Source organism: Mesoplodon mirus (genome assembly GCF_964341445.2).
Source record: "Mesoplodon mirus genome assembly, chromosome: 3".
In the NCBI taxonomy this organism is placed as follows: Eukaryota; Metazoa; Chordata; class Mammalia; order Artiodactyla; family Ziphiidae; genus Mesoplodon; species Mesoplodon mirus.
Window position 1 is genome coordinate 146,667,728 of NC_138978.1, and position 14,625 is coordinate 146,682,352.

Below are 14,625 nucleotides of genomic sequence, written 5' to 3' on the forward strand. Positions count from 1 at the left end.
CCTGACTGATGTAATGAGAAATGGAGAACCAGAGAAGTGGTCTTAGCTTCTAGTGAGGTAGATAGAGCAGATCTCAAATCTTTTATAAGGATGATTCAGAATGATTATCTGAAGATCAGATAATCTAGCCAAGGTTATAGAGCTAATTGTTTACAGTCTAGATTTCTTAGTCAAGACTAGGAACAGAAGCTATGCATCCCTCACTGTATCACACTGCATTCTAGCCCCCTGACACCTAGTTCTAGGGTCTTAATTAATGTTTTTCAATACATTTTTAGACAAATGAGTTCCTGTTACATTTCACTGCAAGGTAAAATTGCTTATGGTACTTAGTGTATAACCCAGTGGTCAGGTGAAGAACACAGGTGATGGCTCTGCCTTCCTAGGGCCGGGAGGCTGGAGGGATCAGGAAGCAAGCAAGTCAGCTAACATGTATACAGTGACAAAGTGTGGGTAGATCATAAAAGAACAAAACCTGAGCTTGTTAGAGGGATAATCAGGAAGGGTCTTATTTAGATGAAGGTCAGGGGAGGACTCACGTCATAAAATAGGTTCTGTGATACAGGGGGAAACCTCTTCTGCCTTTAAGTGACAACTGTGAGGCTTAAGACCCTGGAAATAAGAAGAATGTGACACAAGGATGGTCCTTGCTAGGAGGAAGAGGTGTGGAAAGACTGACAATTTTGGCCCAAGTGGATCCTGAGAAGGAGATGGGGAGACAGATGGTGTAGTTGTCAGAAACACACATCTTGCTTTCACCCTCTTGTAGTAAACATCCATCTAGGAATGGGGGAGATCGGGGACTTGGATGGATGGGCTCCCCAGGACTCTGCTGGTGGGAGACCCTAAGCCTTGGAGGAACTCTGACTTCAACACATTTAACAGTCATCATGGGACAGGCCCAGAACGGGGAGGTGAGTGAGTCAGTGTCACATGACTTGCAGGGAGTCCAGAAGTTCCTCAGGGACTGTGGGGGCTGGACCCACGGCTGACCAAACTCCATGCTCAGTGGCCTCATGTTGTTAGATTGGAATTGACCACAGTGGGAGTATTTACACCATGGGAACAGGCAAATGCTACCATCAGGGCTTCTCCTCCACTCCTCGCCCCATCCCCCAAGAACCAGACGTTAAACGTTTACCAGCTCACCTCTGCCCACGGCCCTGGTGAGGGGATATATTGTTGCTAGGGCTCCTGTCAACCAGGGTCCAGAAGAAGAGATGGCTACAATCAGGGCTTCTCATGTGGAAGCAAATGTCTGGGATCAGGGCTTTAGTGGAGGATGTCGGCCTGATGCCCCAGGGGCCAGATGGGACCAGGCACACCTCAGAGGTCGCTAGTCAGCCTCTGTGAGTTCTCAGAGAACTGGGATCTGAGGTCCCTGATAAGTAGGGGGCCCCCTTCTCCCCTGCCACAAACAGGTCAAGTAAGTACCTTATAACATAAAAGGCTACCTTGAAAATGGAACAGGAGGAGAAAAGACCATCTCAAGGCTGTGTTTTCCTGAAAGATACTGGATCAGCCAAATGAGACTCTTTATTAAACCTGAGATGCTATAATGGACAAGTTCAAATGTAAAGTTGCCCTTTGTACCCTTTTTGCTGCCTGGTAGGGTGGGAATTCATGGGGAAGATTTTATAGGAAATAAAGAAGCTACATCTTCTTTGTACATTTTAGCCTAGTGTGTAAATGTGCAACCTGGCTATATAATAATTGGTGGCTATTATTATGAAAAGCACATGTGGGAAATGTTAAGCATTCTTTAGCATTCGATACAGATGAATGTAGATCTGGTGTACCCTTGTATCTCCAGACCCATTTGTTGATTTGTTCCTTTTGGCAGGATGGCAGCGCAGAGGGCCCACATCAGTTCAGGGCACAGGCACTGGCCAGAGGAGGACTCGCCAGGCATGCAATGGTGGGCTGACCTTGAACTTCAAGGGCACAGTCTACAAGGTAGAGACAAATGAACCCTGACTGGCAGAGATTGCTTTGGGGAAGATGAAATGTTAGAAGAGAGGGCTATCTTTAGCCAGATACTATTCTGTAGATTCTTAGCCCCAAATCTAGCAGCTTCCACTTATCAGAGCTGTGCTTGGACAAATTGCTTCTTACTGTATAGAAACAGGACAGCTGAGAAGTCTTGAAGGATGTAGGGGATGAGGGCCAGGGGCTGGACCTTAAAAGGAGCCTATCAACAGGATTAGTTTGTGTGACTCCCTCTCTGTCTCTCCCCTCCACAGAACAACTGGGCTGTAGATGCCCCTTTTCCAGGTAAAGAGCCAATCAAGGGCCTTCTTTCCAGCACAGGCCCATCAGTGTGGCATGCATCACTCCCCCTTCTGAAGCCCCTGTGGAATGATGGGTCCACTTTCCAGGAAGCATCACCACCACATTAGCAGATCTGTACTCACTGTTCCTTCTTTCTCATTGCTCTTAAATAGCTTAAAAACATAGTATTCTTAGCCTAAGCTCGGCTATAAGAAAACATCTTTCCCGCCCACCCCTCCTCCCATACACTCAGCCCTAACAATTTAGTTCCATCTTCAGAGCCACATGGAAAGCTCAGGGACCCTGATCTGAAACTCCACTGCATTCCCACCCCTCCTTGACCTTGGAGAAGCCTCAGGGCCCCAGTGCCCTGTGTGCTAGGGGTCTAACTGTGGGCTCTGAGATGGGGGGCGGGGGTGTTCTATTGCTGCATCCTGCTTCTTTCCCTGAAAATCCTCCCTCTCCTCTCTCGACTTCTGTAATTGAGGCCCTTTCAGAGAAAAAGAAAAATTCCGAGAAGGTTGAAACTCCAATATTGCTCTCACTTGGTTCTAAAGTAACCCCCACAGGGCAACACCAGGCTCCTAGTTCCTGCTCTGTTGTGTGGTCTTCCATATGACAGATGGCCTTCCTGATCTCTTGGGAAAAAATTTCACAGCTGGGGAGGAGACTACAGAGGGAAAATTTATTCCTAAAGGGCAGGCTGCACAGCCTTGAGGTGGACGCTACCCCTGAGTGTGGCGCTTTCTGAGCTTCTGCGAATAGGCGTGTGGCATCCAGCCTGGCTATTTATGAGTTGCTGGGGAGAGATGCTCAGGCTGTGAGCGCAGGAGGCAGGCACGCTTCACATGCTTCTTTCACGGAGCATTGCTGTCCTTCTCTCCTTCCCAGGCTCCAACTGGTCACAGGGGCAGCAACTAGACCCAGGCAGAACCCGAAGCCACGTGACATTTATCTTCAGGGCCCTCCTCGTTGCCATCACCATATTACGTAGGTACCAAGTCATGTTATGACCCCACCCTGCCCAGGACCCTCTCTCTGGACACTCACTCCTGCCTGCCCTGGTCCACATGGCCTCTTTAGCCAAAGTTTACTATCTTGAGTCATAGCCACTTAAGACTCTGCTCTGAGGTGCTTTTAAAAAATTAATCAGCAGGGCTAATTGCTTCAGAGTGTCACCCCACCTGATGAGACGTCCCAGAATCTCGGGGGCACCATGTTTGAATCCAGAGGCATTCAATTCAGTCCAATCCAATGTATGTTTCCCAAACCCACAGTAGATTCCTAAACTGGATATGAGTAAACTAGAGGAGATGGACACACGGAAGCGGAGAATCTTCGAGTAGCATCCCTGCAGCCTACAACTCCAGATAATGGCTCTCAACTCTGCCTATGGGAAGACCCTTCTCCAGTGCTCTCACTTGAGGCTTCTGAGCAAGGAGGCATGAATGACCTGGAGGCATGGTGGGCAAGCCTCAGCCTTCCTGTGGGACCAGGTGTGGTTCCTTTACTGACCCTAGAGGAATTTGCCCACCCTAAGACCACTTCTGGGGTTCTCCATTCCTTGCGAGCATGACTCAGAAAGGGCTGTGGGTCTTGGGAAGGAGGTTATCAGTTGTCTTATAAGCACATAAGAATGTGCTCCCCGGGCATCCCTGGTGGCGCAGTGGTTGGGAGTCCGCCTGCCGATGCAGGGGACACGGGTTTGTGCCCCGGTTCGGGAAGATCCCACATGCCGCGGAGCGGCTGGGCCCGTGAGCCATGGCCGCTGGGCCTGCGCGTCCGGAGCCTGTGCTCCGCAACGGGAGGGGCCATGGCAGTGAGAGGCCCGGGTACCGCAAAAAAAAAAAAAAAAAAAAAAAAAAAAAAGAATGTGCTCCCTGTCTCCAGGTTGGGGCACACAGAATCATGGCAATACATAAATTGTTTGGTTATAAAGGAGCCTAAAGACTAAAGCTGGGACATTTTCTTTCCTGGGTCTGGCCTAACACAGTTTCCTGGGCTCTGGCCTATATTGGACTTCTCATCACCCTCTGGATTGAGAGGCACACTGGAAAGAGGTCAAATTCTGGCTCCAGTCTTGGCTTGGCACCAAGAAGTGGGCAGCCCCAGGCAGATCACTGTACATCTCTGGGCTTCCACCTTTCTCCTTAGTAAAAAGAGGAAAATGGACTAGATTTGGGTTCTTTGACATTTGTTTTTTAGAATATTAGTCCTAGGAGACTCTCTGTAAGCAAAGCAGATTTGCTAACTGCCCCTCCTTGGAGATTCATGTTCCGTGTTAGCTTATTAAAGGCTCTGGGGGCTGTTAAAGACACCTGCTTAATGCTTTTTAACCTAGTGTCCCTCAACTTTACTAGATTGTAACTGTAAATTCTTTCCTTTTGCAACACTTACTAGCATCCAGAGGATCTATGGTTGCTCAGAGTCTACTGGGGAAAGTGGGGACTAGGCCAGCTCTGATGTTCTGTGATTGTATAAATGAGCAATAGATGAAATTTCCAGCAGCCTGCTGTCATCACTCACAGCCCTGCTCTCCTCCTGGTGCACAGGCACGTGGCTGGGTCTGTGTGTGCCATCAGAACCTACTTCCAATTCATAGGCTGCAGCTGAAGTGGCTGGTCAGCTTGCCAGAGCTCAGGCCCTGGACCTGAAAAGCTCCTGAAGACTTCTGGCTGGACAGACCCTCCCAGGAACACTGGCTCCATCTCCAGCCCTCCCCCTAGTCTGGCATCTCCAAGGCCAACTGTGCATGCCAGTTTCTGTTCCCAAAATCACTGAAGAAGGTCATTTTTCAATTGCCTCCTGCAGTTTATTTCAGGCTCAAACCCACATTTAAGTTTAATCAAACCCTGCTGCAGTGACAAGCCAGAATTCTGTGCTTCTTTGTGTGATGGCTGAGGGGTCGACACATAAGAGTCACTGGAGATAGCTGGGTGTGTAACTTATTCTTAATGCGCTCATTTTCCTCATCTGCTGAATGGGACTAATGATCCCTGCTCTGTTTATTTCCCAGGATTCCTGGGGGCTTCCAATACATCAACAGGGATGAAAGCATTCTGTAACCTCTAAAGTGCTGTGCAGTGAGCCCACTTTATAGGCACGTGGATTAAACACTGGGCAGAGAGAGGGGAAACAAACAGTTTAAATAGAGGTGAGCACACAGCAGGAGTCGTGAATCTGTTAGCTGGTCTCGGCTCCCACATGCCTCTCAAGTGTGACCCGCATCTCACTCTGTTTTTAAAGTGTTTGAAGACGTATAATGTTTCACACATGTAGCCCTGAAATGCAAACCAACTACTTTATCTGCTACTCAACCAAGAAGGCAGAGGTCTGTTGGAGCACAGAGTTAACACCGCCTGGGTTGAGTTTCTCCATGGACTGGTCTCCACTGGGGTACCTTTCTAAGCAGGGTTCAAGAGTCATAGGTGTAACTGTGTGTCCACCACACGCTGCCTTTAAGACCCACTCCCACGCAAGAGGCTCACTGTACTGCGCCCCCTGGAAGGTGAGAGAAGGGACCTCCACCTGGGGAGACGGAACAGGAGGAAGGACGGGCTGAGCTCAGAATGGCTGTGGCAAGAAGCTCTGAGTTCCCAGCCTCCCCCTCCCCCTCCCCCTCCCCCGCTCCAGGACACGGGTGTGACAGTCATCCACAACCCGTGCAGCTCCCCGACACCATCACCAGCTTGCTTTCCACGGGGGTAGCTGCTCACCCCCAGTCCCCTTGCCCTTGACAACGGCCATGCACCAGCACTTGTAGGGCTGGCTCGCAGCCCGTTTGCAGACAGCTGCCCCCCCCCCCCCCCGCCCATTCATGCTGCAGCCCATTCACTCCACTGCCTCTGGCAGGCTGCGGCTGGGCCCCGACACTAAGGGATGGCAGCTTAGTTCTGGCAGCGGGTATGTGCGTGACTGGGGCACAGGGGGTCAGGGAGGCGCTGGTCTCTTGGAAGGGGATTCTTTGTAGTCGCAGCCAGAATTGCAGAATTGCTCCCAGGCCCTAAGGTATTCACTGCCTCAGACTGATCACCTGGGTGATCCCTGTGCTGGGCGCTTTACCTGCCATTATCTCGTTTAATGTCTTTCAAGGTAGGAATCAGGTATCATTAACCCCATTTTATAGTTGAGGTACTGATGGGTAGAAATATTAATAAAAATGCCCCCAAATCAAACAGATAGTAAGTGACAGAGCCGGGCATGAACCCCAGTCCATCAGACCCCAACAGTAGTCTCCCTGTCCCCCACCACGTAACCTGTTGCCTCTTTCCTGCGGGTGGTTGTTGGGATTTCACTTACCTCTGCCCTCATCCTTAGGATGCTCTCCTGTAATCCCACCAACCAACTGATTCTCCCTGGAACGCATGGCTGGCTCGGATGATCTGGGAAAGGCTGGATCCCGGGAACACTCAGATTTCTCAACACTGAGTCTGGGGCTGGCCATCTGTCTCTTGTCTAAGTGGCTCCTGGCTCCAGCTCAAACCTTTTCTCACTCTAACCTTGAGCTTCTTTCCCAAAGTTTTGCTCTATCTTTCTAAAGAGTGCTCTTAATACACATAAAAACACCCACACTCACACCTGCACCATAGCTATCTGTAATATCATGGAAAGGTCACCGATTATGTCAGAAGATCTGGGTTCAAATGCTATTGTCATCAAATGGATTTCACCAGTATCCAGCTTTGCCTTGTGGAGTCTCAGTGGAACCACTATTTGCCCCACCAGCCCGATGGGCTTGTCTTAAACATGATTAATTAAAAGCACATTCCTCACTGTAGAGTGTGGTTCCCATATCAGGTATTACTAAGCACTTTGTATTATGGCCTATTGGGTCTTGTCTTTGGCCCTAGTTAAGGTTAAGTCAGTAGGACTGCCAGGGGCCGGGCTGTCTCCAGCCTCTGATCTGGGAAAGATCACCTCCTCACCCAAGATGGAACCTGCTTGACTCTCTTGACCCTTCTCAGAGATTTTCCTCCTCATCAATTGATCTGGCTCCAGAACAAGCAGCTGGCCAGCCACGCACTGCTGCCAGAACAGCAGCGAGAGCCCTGGCAGCCGTCCCCGGGAGCCTCAGGGTTAATGTTTGTGCGTCAAAGTTACGTGGAAAGAAGGGGCCACAGTGCGGACGGGGGTGGTGATGAGTCCAGACCTCCTTTTACCATTTTTACCTGAGAACTGAACTAGGGAAGTTTAAAGACAGAAGGGAGAGAGACCTACCCCTGGGGAAGGTGACTGACAGCGGTGTCCCTGCTGAGTTCTGCATCCTAACGCAGTCGGGGACAGGAGCGGGCACTGGGCCACGGACCCTGCCAGGAGGGACTGAGGCTGGTCTGCCTGCCCTGGGTCTGCAGAGCCACTGACTGCTTACAAACCTCCTTTTTGCCCACTGACTCTCCTAATCTTCACAACAACCTAGACAGGTAGGCAGAACCAAAACAGGGCATTGCCCCATTTGACAGATGGGGTCTGATAGGTTAAGAACTGAAAGCTGAGCAGGAGGGAGGGGTGCAAGGGCGTTGGAGGTCCTGACACCCTGCAGATGGACAGCCCCTCCCAGGCACAGAGCCCAGAGGGCTGTCCCTAAATGCAAGCAGGCATGGCAGGAGGGGCACATACAGATATTTTGCTCCCTTTTCTTTGCCCAGGAGTGCGAAAGGTTCCCACTCAAGCCAACCCTGAAGTGATGGCCAGATAATCCCCGCAGAGGTCCCACCCGGACACCCATCCAGACTTATCTTCCAAGGCAGCTACAACTTCCCCTTGATACCTCGAGAGTCAGGCAAGACAGGAACTGGGGCTGAAATAAACACCCAAGTTGCTTGCAAGAGTGGCTCTTCAAACTCACTCTCTTGGTGCCAGGAGCCTCCCGCTAAACAAAGAAACCTCCTCAAACCGAATAAAGAAGCAGGTTCGTCTTACCCAGGGAATCTGAGAGAACGGTGCCCGTGGCCCTCCCACTCCAGCTCCTACAGGTCTGTGAGGATTAGCTGCTCCAGCGCTTCAACAATAAACCGAATTAAAGGGGAGGAATGCAGGGGTTTTCTTTCCTAGGACTGTAACCAGGCAGCCTTAAAGGGGAGGAAAAGTAGCTAGGGCGGCTTGCATCTCTCCTTCCTTTCCTCTGCCTTTCCTTCCTTCTGAGCAGATCCAGAAAAATCCTTTTGCAAAGGGGCCCTTTTATGCTGTGTGTGTGTGTGTGTGTGTGTGTGTGATTGTATTTGCATGGAGGTGTGTGATGGAGAGAGGGAAAACATAAAAGGCAAAAACAAAACATCAGATTAAAGGTTTCCATTGGCCTGAATGGGGTGATAATAGAAAATCAGAGACTGCCTGCCTCCGTTTCCCTCTTAACCACTCAGTTGCTGGTGTATGTTGTTTAAAATACCTTCCTGAGCAATAGGATATCTATACTGGCTGAAAGCAGAGACTACAGAACCCTCACTGTCTTATAAAATGGGAGAAGCACTTGGATATCCCTCGGGGGGCCCACTGCTGCATAGTTTCACCCCTCTCACCTGTTTCCAGAAGCAAAGCATTCTGATCCCCAAATCTACCATCCTCTTCTCAGTTCTAACCCATTGGACCCCAGGAGACCATTCCCCTCCTTCTGGAAACTCTTAGCTTTTAAATTGTGCCTTTCCATTAAAAAAAAATATATATTTATTTATTTAATTTTGGCTGTGTTGCGTCTTCGTTTCTGTGCGAGGGCTTTCTCTAGTTGTGGTGAGCGGGGGCCACTCTTCATCGCAGCGCGTGGGCCTCTCACTATCGTGGCCTCTCTTGTTGCGGAGCACAAGCTCCAGACGCGCAGGCTCAGTAGTTGTGGCTCACGGGCCTAGCTGCTCCGCGTCATGTGGGATCTTCCCAGACCAGGGCTCAAACCCGTGTCCCCTGCATTGGCAGGCAGATTCTCAACCACTGTGCCACCAGGGAAGCCCCTGCCTTTCCATTTTTTATCGTTTGTGTTTTTTTGAATAAACAACACATTCATGTGGGTCAGAAATCAGAACTCTATTGAAAGCCATACATAGAGGTGTCTCACTCCATCCACTCCCCACCCACCCCTTCCCCCTACCCTGCCCTCTACAGGTGGCCACTTTTATTAGTTTCTTGTGTATCTCTCCAGTATTTCATGCAGAAACAAACAAAATAATATATATATTCCCTGGCTCCCTTTCTTACACAAAAGACAGTAAGTAAATGCTGCCTCTTTTATATTTTCGTCTCTACAATCTTAATTCAGGCCCCTCTTCTCTTTTCTTGGGTACTATTGTAATAGACTAGACTAGACACTAATTGGTCCCTGGCTGAGGTAGTGCGCTGGGATAGTTAAGCGAGGCTTTTGAGAAGACTTCTAGGCTGGACTCCTGGGCTGTCTTTTTTTTTTTTTTTTTTTTTTGCTGTACGCGGCCCTCTCACTGTTGTGGCCTCTCCCGTTGCGGAGCACAGGCTCCAGACACGCAGGCTCAGCGGCCATGGCTCACGGGCCCAGCCGCTCCGCAGCATGTGGGATCTTCCCGGACCGGGGCACGAACCCATGTCCCCTGCATCGGCAGGCGGACCCTCAACCACTGCACCACCAGGGAAGCCCCTGGGCTGTCTTTTAACTGGGTGTGTGGCCTTGGACAAGTGGTTTAGCCTCTTTGTGCCTCAGTTTTCTCAATCTGTCCAATGGAATAATCACTAAATTTATTTCACACCCTAGTGGGGTGGAGCGAGACAGAAGGCAAATTGCTTAGAACAATGACTGGCACTTGGTAGGTAGTCAGTAAATGTGAGCTACTATTATTCTCTCTCCAACTTTCATTTTTGCTAGAATTATCACAATAAGAAAATTGCCTCCACCTCAAAAATATCCATTCCCTACAGAATAAAATCCAAACTCTTCATCCCATCATTGAAGGCATTACAGGATCTGGTACAAAAGTATCCTCCCTCCCCTGAGTCCCTCCATCCACCCAGCTGACATTCCAGCCATATCACAGGAGACACTGATTTCCAACATGCCACTTATTTCCAAAGCTCCTGACCTTTGCTTATGCTGATCTATCAGTGTAGAATACCCTTTCCTCATTCTCTGCCTATGGAAATGCTATAGATTTTAAAAGTTCACATCAAATACCATCTCATCCATGAAGCCTTCCATGATTTCTTCGCCCCGTTAGAAATAATCACTCCTTCCTCTGTGCTGTTCTCAAAACTCTCTGTCTACAACTCTCCTTACTTCTTAATCTTTTTCTGCCTTGGATTCTAGTTCGTGTTTCCACTGCTGTCTCCCTTTTTGAATTGAGAGTTCTTAAGGCAGTGATTTTCGCCTCTATTCCTGCCCTCTTGTCTCCCTTTCCCTAATCTTCCTCCTGTGTCCAGCACAGGGTAGGCACTCAGCCAGTGTTTAGTGATGAACCAGATAGGTTCCACCAGAAGTGGAAGGGACTCTGAGAGTCCAATAAATAAGAAGTGATTTGCTCATGGTTGGTATACATAGTAAGTACTCAATAAATGCTAATTCATTAGTATTGATAACAAGAAAAATAACATATTATTGTTATGGGTCCAACATCTTTTTTCTTGCTTAGATTCTCTGGGTATAGCATCCCTGACCTGATGAGCAGCTGTCCTCTTCCTGTTTAGATGCAGGAACTGGGGAGTTTATCCCAGCCTGAAAAGGTCAAGTAAGGCTCATGGACGTCAACAAATGTTAGAGAGTTTATCTCCACAGGGAGTTGAATTCCACCTCTCTGAAGTCGCGCCCAACACATGTGTATGTACACTCAGTCCTTAAATATTTGTTTGTCAAGCACTGACTATGTACTAGGGGTTGAGGATAGAAGCCAGGCTCGGACTCAACACTCATAGAACTTCTACTGTCCAAGTGCAAGGTATAAGCCAGTTCTGTACTCCGTAACTCAGAATGTGTTACTTTGTGATGCAGAGTACTTTGTATTCTGTTACAAGTTTGAATTGGGCAAGGAACTGTCTGTGAGCGCCAACCCACCAGCACCCTCTTCCCTCCTTCCCCTTCCCTCCCATCCACCGGCACACTGCTGGTCCTGGCGAGCCACAGTGCCGGGAATGAATTCTCAGCTGTGGAAATAGAAGTAGGTTCAGCAGATGTTGGGCGGCACGGGAGAAAGGGTTGCCTCTTTATGTTGAATTCAGAAGGCGGGTGTTTTTGCAGGTACTGACCGGGTCATATGCCAGACATCAGAGGCTGGAGCGGGGAGCATCCACTGCTCCGGTATTGATACACGTGACTAGAAAATGTTTCCCAAGGAGGTGGAAGAGAGCTTTTGGCTTGACAACACATGCACACTCGGGCACACACATGCATGTGCACATACTCCCCTGTGCTTGCATTTTGGCTTGGTTCAGATTCTTGTAATGGCCGTATCGTTATGTTTTCCCCAATCAACAATTCAACCAAATATTTATTACACATAAACTAAAACACAGAGAACAATCGGAGATCAATTAATAGCTAAATAGGATGCTATTAACTCATGTTGTCACCAGAGATGAGGCCATGCGGAGCCTGCTGTGGGCTGGAGATGTCAGGAAAGGTTTCATGGAAAAGTTTCATGGGAGTCAGCCTGAGACTTAAGGATGAGTAGGACCAGAATTTGGGAGGTGTGGTGGGTGGGATGGGATTAGGAAAAACACAGAGCTTGGAACATATAAGATGTGTGCTGGATACGACGACCTGCAGTGCAGTGAGAGATCAGAGTGTCTAGTGTTGAAGTAGCGAGGGCTTTGGACTTGCCCGCAAAGGCAGTAGAGCATTATTGCAGGTTCTTAAGCAAGGATGTTGATGGGAACCCAGTGGTGATGTGCCTGACGCTGGGAAAATTGGAGACTGGAAAATCAGCAGACAAGCCTTGCAGTCACCAAGACCTGAGGGGGTGAGGGCTGGCTGGAACCAAGAGGGAGCAGGGGTGGAGAAAAGAAGGGAGTGGCCTGAACGGGGTTCCATTTCCCATCAGCTTCCTCCTTTCACCCCAAAATGATTGGTGTGGGTCTGAGCTTATCAAGCTATATTATTTAGTTCACAGGTGATGCTGGCAAAAGGAGAAGTAGCTAAGTGTACTCGCCAGGTCCTCACCTCTGCTGCTCCCGTGTGGTTACAGTTATCCCCCAAATAAACAAAATAAGGGGGTCTTCCTGTGGTTGGGGTAAGGAGAGAAAAGGGAGGCACGCTCATGAGGACAGAGCAATCCTTGGTCTGTCAAAGAGCACATTCTTGCCTCCCCTTGGTCTGTGCTGTCTTTTACTTTTTTTTTTTTTTTTTTTTTTTTTTGCGGTACGTGGGCCTCTCAGTGTTGTGGCCTCTCCCATTGCGGAGCACAGGCTCCGGACGCGCAGGCTCAGCGGCCATGGCTCACGGGCCCAGCCGCTCCGCAGCACGTGGGATATTCCCGGACCGGGGCACAAACCCGTGTCCCCCTCATCGGCAGGCAGACTCTCAACCACTGCGCCACCAGGGAAGCCCTGTCTTTTACATTTAATTAGATCTCAGATTGAGCTTTCTGGATAGGAAATGACAAGACATAATGAGGTGCCAGGGTGGAAAAGGGAAGGGAAAACAATTAGTTCATTAGTTCATTCATGCAACAAATATTTGTGAGTACCTACTCTGTCCTGGGCAGTAAGCTGGGCTCTGAGCATACAGTAATAAACACAATAGGCACAGTCTCTGTCCTCATGAGTCTTGTGTTCTAGCAATATTGTCAGATTTTAAACAAATACAGATCATTACAATTGTGATAAATACTATGAACAGTTTAGGGCATTAAGAAAGTATATGATAGGGGAAATCTTACTAGTCCCAAGGAAGTGACTTTCAAACTGGAATCAGAAGAAAGGAGAATTGGCTACAAGAACAGTTGGGGACACCAAAGAACAGCAAGTGTAAAGGCCCTGGGGTGGAAAGGAGCCATACCTATTGGAAAGACAGAGAAGTGCATTGTGGCTGGGCAGTGGGAGCTGGAGAGAGAGGAGCCCCAATTGCTGCTGGTGAAGCAGGAAAAGGAGAAAATCACGCAAGGCCTTCAAAGTATGATGGGAAAGATAATGAGAGGGGGAGGGGCCACCAAGGAACAAATCCCATTGATGTCATAACACATTTCCCACTGAAGTTGGTTAATAGAGAATGGAATGGGCACAGGGAGTGAGGATGGGGGGAGAGAATGGAAATGACAGGATAGCAGAGACAGGCTGGCACAATGTGATACTTGTTACTTTAGTATTTGTTTTAAAAATAAGGCACCAGATTTCTAGTGCTTCCAGGAATATGCATGATCTGCATGGTTCCTGCAGCCTGTGATGTGCTCATCTTTTTATTTGAAGTGAACCTGTAAAAAGTCTCCTCTCCTAAGCACCCTTCCCTGGGTCCACAGGCAAAATGGACCACCCTCTCTGTTCTCCCAAAGCCCGTCTCTACAATGGCGTCCACCCTGCTCCACTGAGATGGAAATTGGTCTGATGCATGTCAAGGTTGCCCAGAAGTGACAAGTTCTCTAAGGGTGCAAACCATGCCTCAATTACCTCTATAACCACCATGTTGCCTGGCAGAGAGCATGTTCCACAAAGGTTTGCAAAATCAAAGTGCTGAATAAAACCTAAAAGGAGAGTTTTCTGGTGTGTCCTGAGTTTGACACCGTTAATTGTTGGAGCAGGAATTCAGTCCACTAGTAACAGGCTACCATGGGCTACCGCTCCCCCCCACAGAATCCAGAAGAATATATAAAAGAGTTCACTTTTTCTGGTTTGCGTTGCATCTTCCAACTTCTTTAGAGTCTGCAGAGTTGGGTGTTGGGTGGGCCATTCAGTCAGCGTCTCTGGCTGCTTCCCCATGGCCCCTCCACCTAGGGAGGAAGGTATCAGCCCATGACACCCGAACTTTCTCTTTCTTCTCTTCTTTCCCATGATTCATCCTATACACCCTTTCTGCACATCTTCCTATCCTACTCAGCCTCTGCCAAGGTTCAGCAAGCATTCACCTATATCTAGCTCTACTCTGGGTGGGACCGGGGTGGCATTGGATCCTGCAGGTTGGATGCCCTAAGAGGTAAGTAGATTTTCACCTGATCCCCTCCTCTTGTGTTTGCTGTATGTCTATGGCTAGAAGAATCTGTCACCTTTGTTGCCTTGAGTCACATTTCCAAATGAGCTCAGTCTTGGTACATGCCATGTTCCAGGAAGAAATGGGGGGCAGAATAAACCTGTCACCCTGGGCTTTGGATTTTTGGCTGATGATGTAGTCAGTTTCTATGTGGGTACCTGCTTCTGGTCCTCGGCAGAGATTTCTGTACCTTCCTCCTCCGTGTCCATCATTATCTGCATGTATTTCTGTATCCA